Genomic DNA, 8,380 nt, shown 5'->3' on the forward strand with positions numbered 1-8,380 from the left:
AAGTTAGTAACCCATGAGATCCCCCTGCTGGACGAAACACCAGTGCGACAACCTTATCGACGCATTCTTCCTTCACAGTATGATCTAGCCCGTGATCATATCCAACAGCTTTTACAAAGTCATGTCATCAGGGAAAGCAGTAGTCCATATGCTTCACCGATAGTTTTAGTTCAAAAAAAGGATGGAATACTGCGCATGTGTGTGGATTATAGACAATTAAACTCTAAAACTAGGAAGGATGCGTTCCCTTTACCCAGAATTGATGAATCCCTGGATGCTTTGGTGGGGGCACAGTGGTTCACAACATTAGATCTGGCAAGTGGGTATAGTCAGGTTGAGATGGCTGAGAAGGACAAGGAAAAAACGTCTTTTTGCACTCCATTTGGGCTATTTGAATTTAATCGTATGCCTTTTGGGCTGTGCAATGCACCTAGCACATTTCAGCGTCTTATGGAGCATTTGTTTGGAGATTGCCGCCACCAGTCATTGCTGTTGTATTTAGATGATGTAATTGTTTTTTCATCGTCAGTCGAACAGCATTTGGAAAGATTAAATCAGGTATTTTCCAGATTAGAAACCCAGGGACTAAAGGTTAAGTTGTCAAAATGTCATTTTTTTCAGAAAAGAGTTAAGTATTTGGGTCATGTGGTGTCAGAGGAGGGGGTTTCTACTGACCCAGATAAGGTAGCAGCCGTACGTGACTGGAGGCAACCTAGCACTCTGGCAGAACTTCGTTCATTTTTGGGGTTTGCCAGTTACTATCGGAGGTTTATCTGTGGTTTTTCAAACATAGCTTCCCCTTTAAATCGTCTCGTTGCGAGGCTGCTTCCTCCCGGAAAAAAGGGCAAAACTCCTAAGAAGCCTTTGGGTGACTTCTGGGATGAGGAGTGTGAGCAAAGTTTCCATAAGCTTAAAGCTGCATTAATAACAACTCCTGTTCTTGCCTATGCAGACTTCCAGAAACCATTTGTGTTAGAAGTAGATGCCAGTCATGCAGGGTTAGGTGCAGTACTCTCTCAAGATCATGGGGGTAAATTGCGTCCTATAGCGTTCGCAAGTCGCAGTCTGAAGCCCACTAAGCGGAACATGAATAATTACAGCTCCATGAAATTAGAGCTTGTGGCTCTTAAGTGGGCTGTTACAGAGAAATTTAGAGAGTATCTGTTGGGTAAAAAATGTACAGTTTTTACAGATAACAATCCGTTAAGTCATCTGGCTACAGCGAAGCTCGGAGCAACAGAGCAGCGGTGGGTTTCTGAACTGGCAGCTTTTGATTCGATTTTGAAATACCGTCCTGGCTCTCAAAATGTTAATGCAGATGCATTGTCTCGTCAACATATCATACACAGAGAAACAGAGCTTGGCTCGGGTTTTGATGAGAGGTTCCTTGGAGTACAAGAAGAGATCAGTGTGTTACCTGGGTTGTCAAACACCGACCTTCGTACACTGCAGCATAAGGATCCTACCATCTGTTCTTTTATGCAATTCTGGAAGAGGCGTGGGATGCCTTAAGCTAAAGAGAGGAATGAACTTGATAAGGTCACCCGAGAATTGGTTCGGCAGTGGAATCGGCTTGGGGAGCGAGAATCGATTCTTTATCGCCGTATTCACGCTCCTGATGGGCAGACTGAGATTGAGCAGGTTGTGTTGCCTCAGTGTTTGCAGGAAAGTGTCCTCCGGTCACTTCATGATGATCACGGTCATCAGGGGGTGGAGCGGACCTTGCAGCTAATTCGTACACGGTATTATTGGCCCAATATGTACTCAGATGTAGAAAAGTGGTGTAAAAACTGTGAAAGATCTGTGGTGTCAAAGGCTCTGTTGCCAAAAATTAAAACCTATATGGGCACAATTAAAGCATCTAGACCTAATGAGATTCTGGCAATAGATTTTACAGTTTTAGAACCTGCTACAGATGGTAGAGAAAATGTTCTTGTAATGACTGATGTCTTTTCAAAGTTTACACAGACTGTTCCCACGAAAGATCAGCGTGCTAGTACGGTGGCAGAGGCACTAGTGAAACATTGGTTTCAACTTTTTGGGCCCCCCGTCCGGATTCATTCATTCCAGTTCAACAGCTCTGTAGACTGTACAAAATTGAGAAAAGCCGCACTACCCCTTACCATCCTGAAGGGAATGGGCAGTGCGAGCGTTTTAACCGTACTTTACATGATTTGCTTCGGACTCTTCCACCTGAAGTGGCCCCGGCATATTTCCCAAGTCACCTTTGCATATAATACAACTGTCCACCAATCGACTGGTATGACACCCTACTTTATGATGTTTGGCAGGAAGCCACAGTTGCCGGTAGATTTTTTTGTGGGGCTGAGTGAAAATGAGGGAGATCTTGACCTGCCCTTGGAAGAGTGGGTCGAAGAGCACCAAAAATCACTAAATGATGCCTATGACATGGTACATAAAAAAGTAGAGAATAGAATGGCTCAGAAAAATCAGGATGTGGATGTTGCCCCAGATTTCCAAGAAGGAGACTTGGTGTATACAAGAAACCATTCAGTAAGGGGTCGCAGTAAAATTCAGGACTTTTATGATCCAACTCCATATCGAGTAGTTCGCCCACCTCCTGATCGAGAGGTAGTGTATTCTATAGCACCTGCAGGTCAGGAAGGACCCCTTCGTCAGGTTCATAGAGTTGAGCTTAGAAGTGTCCCTGAAAATAGTGGGGTGGACGGGTGCCAAGGAAATGGTTTGAATGATGTACAGACAAAGGTTGAGGTGAGAGATGAAAGGGTGGATTTGCCTAATGATGAGAATGGTGAAGTCGTTCCGGAGGATGTAACTTCTGATGTAACTTCTGATGTTCAGCCTCTTTCTGGCCAAGAATGCACACAGGGGATTGACATGGCCACCACTCCTGAACCTAGGAGGTCAGCCAGGAAAACTGCAGGACAGCATTCCAACCTTTTTAGGTTGCCCTGTTCTGTACAGAAGAAATGATTCTGTTTTTTTGAGTAACAATTTTAGGTACATCGTCGGGTCGTCGATGCATAATGATGGGGAGGAATGTAACAGGTGGCACCACTAGGTGTCGCACCCTCCACAGCCTGAGCTTCCATAAAAGGGAAGCAGGAAGAGTGGTGGCAAAGTCAATTTCCTGTGTGCGTGAACAGGTGCGTGTTGGGCCCACGCGTTTCACTGTTTGCTGGCTGTGGTAAGGTTCGGGGAAGGAAACTTTTTTTGATTTGTTTAAATAAGTTTTCCTGACATGGTGTTTTATACAGGGCCACAGCATTAATGATGTTTCAGCGGTAGCGTTGCCCGGGCATGTGGTCATTCAACGTCGCAGGTAGGCCTTATACAATTCAATTTTTAAAAGAAGACATATATATATATGTTTTATATCATCTTTATTTTGGTAGGGCTACACCAGAGCTGCTACATCTTTTCGTTTTAGAGTGTTGGTCTGTGCAATACAGGTATGCAGTGTTTTTAATGTTTTTTAAACTAAAGTGTTTTTAATGTTTCTTAAACTAATTGGACTAAAGTGTTCCAATAAGCTTTTAGTAATTTTGTGTATTTTTGTTTTTACAGTTATATCACTGCTGCCTGCTGTCCTTTTAAGATTCGAGTTTTATGTCTCTTTTTTGTTAGTTCGCCCAGCCTTGAATCATGTGCCCCTCTTCGATACATGTGAAGGCGAGCTAACAATCTTCTGTGTATTTTTTGTTTGTCCTGTTTTTATCTTTTGGGGTCACTCCCCGGAACACACCAAACCCATATCAGTTGTTCCTAATTATTTGAGACATGATCTTGTGTGGCTTGATTGTGAGCGTAAATTGCACCTGATTGTCCTTGCAGTGAATTGAGTGAATCTTAAGGGTTGCAGTGCACACAGTAGTGGTTTGTGTGGGTTGTCCACTTGAAGTGGGGTTTAATTCAGGTCGAATCTTTTTTGGTAAAAACGAATGGGTAATGGTAGTAGAGAACTCCATATTTTTATACAACAATAAACTGTGTTAATTAACCAGGGAGGGCCGTAACACATGGTCTTTGGCTGGGGTGGGGTCGTGCAGGGCTGTTGCCTTGCTGTTGCAGCTTGTTGTGTGGTGGTGGGTGGGATGTGGTGGGGCGCCTGAGGTGGGGCTGTGCGCTGGGCTCGCGCTGATGGGGTGTATTCTGGCTGGCTTTTTGGACCTGTGGCCCTTCTGCGGGGGCGCCCACCTGCGGGTGTTGGGTGTTGGGCTGCTTCGCCCTGGGGCTCCTCTGGCTGGCTGTCTCGTCGGGACTGGGTGGACTCTTCCTGGCCTGTCTCTGGATGGGGTCGGGACTGGGTGGACTCTTCCTGGCCTGTCTCTGGATGGGGTCGCGGCTGGTGACTGGGCCTGGGTTGTCCAGGTGGCACCTGGCTCTTCTCTTGACTCATGGGCTACTCTGCCTTAACGGCAGAGAGTTGGGCTGTGTGCTCTTCTCCACCCCAGAGAGAAGGGGACCATCTCCTGGGTCCAGGGATAGGCTGCCCCTTTCGGGGACATCACCTGGACCTGGGAGTTTGGAGTGTGTATGGGGGTGTGAGTAGGTTTGTTATGTTCATTTTTTTGTCTGTATTTATGTTGGGCGAATAGATGTGAGTTTCTGTATGTGAGGTTGTGGGTGGGAATGTGTGATTATGTTTGTGTATGGCTGTTTATCTGTCAGGTTGGGTTCTGGGCTGCCACCTCTCTTGGATCATCTTGGGCCACTCACTAAATGTGGGGCCTATTTCCCCCCGTCACTCCCCCCACCGGTGGTTGGTGCCTCTGCCCGCTGGTGCGTGGGTGGCTCTTGTCTGGGGCTGGGTGCCAGGGTATGTGCCGGCTCGCCCTGGTGGCTGCTTGCTGGGGCCTGGGTGCCCGGGCTCGGTCGGGCCTTGGCTGGGGGGTGGTGCACCCTCTGGGCTCGGGTCTCTCTGTCCTTGGCCGGTGTTCCAACTTTCTGTGCTACCCATCAATCCGACCTACCTTGGGGCAATGCATGTGCACAGACCAATGTTACGTCACAGGTTGTTTACTCAGCTGATTTCTTATCGATATGTGCTACCTGTAGAAGTTTCGTTTAATTTCTCCAAAGGTTATGGTACGTTTTATTTAATTAAGCTGCAATGTTACTTAAACATATTATAATAAATGGCTTTTTTGCTGTTTTCAATATTGTTATCGTACTGTAAACAAGAAATTAGTCCCATTGTTTAGCATCACTATATCACTGCAAATACTGTAAATCACTACAAATTTGGTCTTCAGATATTTTGTCCATATAGTTATTCTACTACTTAATATTTGCTTACCTTTTCAGTAAACCGCCCTGCATCTGCACTAAAAAAAACACATGAGTATGCTACATATGACCGAAGCTATGTATGTCTAGTGTAGCGTAACTTTGTGTCACCATGATGCATTCATTATTAATACTTAGCACATTCTATTTTTAAACAATGGAAATAAAGTAGAAATAAAATAGGATTTTGATATTCTATCAGGTAGAAGAAAGCAGTGGACATTTTGTTTAATTATCTTTTCTCCCTGTTGTCCCACACTACGCTGCAACTGATGATCGGTGGGTGGAAGCAGTTGTGGTGCCCTACAAGCTGAACATCACCTCTTTCTGGACACTGCATGGAAATAACTAGATTTTTCTTATTTTATTTTTTTCTTTTAAACCATTAAAAGATGCATATCTGTACATGAAAAATTGAAAGTGAAATGTATTTCTGTGGAGTGTTTTGGAAGTATTTTTGATTGTGCTGACAGATACTGGATTAGGAAGTGCAGAGAATTAGTAAGGAGGAAGTGAGGTTTGTTTTAGAGAGGAGGAAAAAAGTAAGACTGGACCCAAACGCGTTCAATATTCTGATTTGGTTAGGGCAGAGCTATGATGTTAAAATCATATTTGCTTACTACAAAGAAAAAAACAATGAAAATGACAAAAATATTTTTCTCAGAGTCTGCTGCCTTAGTTTTTAATATGGCAGTTTGCATATAGTCCAGATTGTCCTGAAAAGAGATCCAAATGTACTGAAGCAGCAAACTTTTTGAAAACCAATAGCCATTCTCAAAAACTTTGGCTGCAGCTATATATAAACTATTAAAACTAATTTGTTTTATCTGTAGTTATCAACTATACCTGATTACACCTCAGAGAAGATGCACTGATGTAGTGGAGGAGGAGATTATGAGTCTGCATATAGGGTTCACAACGCTCAGCCCCAGTCGTGACATAATGAACTAGCCACAATTGAACTCTGCAGAGGAGAGGATTCAGATCCTGGAGGAGCTGCACACTCACTCGGCTTCCTAGATGGACCCTGTTTTCCGGCAACCGTCTCCTTGGCACCGGCTGCGGTCACTACCACGCCTTCATCAGCCGCGGTCACCACCAAACCACCACTGGCCGTGGCAGCCACCAAGCCCTCTCCGGCTGCGGCGGCCACCAAGTCATCTCCGGCCACGATGGCCACCAAATCCGCTCCAGCTGCGGCAGCCACCAAGCTCATGATGGCCACCAAATCCGCTCCGGCCACGGCAGCCACCAAGTCCTCTCTAACCGTGGCGGCCACCAAGCCCTCTCCAGCCGCGGCAGCCACCAAGTCCTCTCCAACCATGGCGGCCACCAAGTCCTCTCCAGCCGCAGCGGCCACCAAGTCCTCTCTGGCCACGATGGCCACCACGTCCTCTCCGGCCACGGCAGCTTCAACGCCTCCACCGGCAGCTTCCACGTCACTTCCGGCACTGACCGCCACCACCACATCTCTCTCCTCGTCTCCCACTGAACTTTTGGACATTTCTTTACAGATTCAGAGATTGTTTTCCTCTTTAAAAAAAATTCTGGAACCTTGTTATAACGTCACTACCTGTAATATTATTGAAAATATCGTTCTGTCACAACCAGGTCTCCTCAGTCTACCCATTTTCATGAACTTTTTTAACGAAATAACCCACTTAAAAGGACAGTTAATCATTGCATCCACGCAGTCACCTGCACCTGCAGCGCCTTCAGCCACGTCTCCTGTGCCACTCACAGCCCTCCAGTGCCTTTAGCGCCCTCTGCATGTTCTCCGCGCCTATCATCATTCCCCACTTATCCTCAGTCTGTCCCTGTTTGTCTGCCACATCCATCTCCACCAGTCAGCATTTGTTATCACTCACCTGTGCCCACTTCACCTCATTACCCTCAGTGTTTAAAACCTGGTCACTTTCTCCGCTACCCTGCTGGACCATTGTTCTTCATTTGCTCCATGTCCTTCATCCCTTGTATCTCGCTACGCTCAGCCCCAGTCGTGACAGAAGACTGCTGTTTTTAGATTTATATGACTACTATACTAAGACTACAGTCTTTTTTTTTTTAGTTCATTGGTTACTAAAGGAAAGTAAGCTGTACTATTGCTGTAGTGATCTAAGAGAGTGAGTTACAGTACTGAAAGTATTAATTCAAGTACTGTACCTACAGATTAAAATAACTCAGTTGTTGATTCAGCTACTTTACATCTATGTGTGCTACTTCTGAATTTCATAATGGTAGTGTCAGGTTCTTAACGATGTCAAAGAGTGAAGCAGCTCGGCGACCAACAGACAACGGGAGACTCAGTATGAGAAACGTGGATTTATTTACAGTGCAGATGCAATAGGTACAGGTGCTTGAATCCGCAAGAGAGGAAGGAAGGTAAGTAAATGCATGAGAGGCTCGAGTGCAGTAAGTCACTAAGAGTTTTACAGGAAGTTTGTTTAGCTTACGGGGATGGTAGGAAAGTCCGGTTTGGGCTGGTGGTGATCTGACAAGTATCTGAAGGTGGGTGTCCTCCGCGGTGGTAGGTTTCCAGGCAGCAAAGGTAAGTTCTCTCCACAGGCAGACGGTGATGAGACAGACTGGCAATGGTAAGTGGTTCAGCAGTGCTTAGCTCAAGGGAGGCAGGAGTGCAGACCGGACTGGATCTCCTCAGGTACAGCAACACTACAGGAGTACAGGAACACAGATGAGTAACATCAACAAGGAAAGCAAAATACTAAGAGGCTCAGAGATTTTACCACGAGGGTAAGCAATGCTCCAGCGCTGGTCTGATCTTCACCACAACCTTAAATACTCTAACCACTGATGACACTTATCGTCTGCAGGTGTGAATGCCCAGGATGACTCCCTAGTAGGAGGAACCAGAAACGCCCACCAGGAAGTAATCTTCAGATCACCACAGGTAGGATATTTTAATAAAGGGTTTTAGTGCATCCATTTGTGCTACCCACTTATACAGGTGCTGGTCATAAAATTAGAATATCATGAAAAAGTAGATTGATTTCAGTAATTCCATTTAAAAAGTGAAACTTGTATATTATATTCATACATTACATACAAACTCATATATTTCAAATGTTTATTTCGTTTAATTTTGATGATT

The 8,380-nt window shown here is 45.2% G+C and overlaps 1 long non-coding RNA gene across 1 annotated transcript; it reads left to right on the forward strand.

The window, feature by feature from the left end:
- Positions 1-3,109: 3,109 nt before the first annotated feature.
- LOC112450034 lies at positions 3,110-3,650 on the forward strand. Its single transcript, XR_003038597.2, has 4 exons — positions 3,110-3,169; positions 3,240-3,304; positions 3,378-3,434; positions 3,550-3,650. It is a non-coding gene; the product is annotated as an uncharacterized LOC112450034 (long non-coding RNA).
- Positions 3,651-8,380: the final 4,730 nt, after the last annotated feature.

The sequence above is a fragment of the Kryptolebias marmoratus genome, linkage group LG4 (assembly GCF_001649575.2).
Source record: "Kryptolebias marmoratus isolate JLee-2015 linkage group LG4, ASM164957v2, whole genome shotgun sequence".
Classification (NCBI taxonomy): Eukaryota; Metazoa; Chordata; class Actinopteri; order Cyprinodontiformes; family Rivulidae; genus Kryptolebias; species Kryptolebias marmoratus.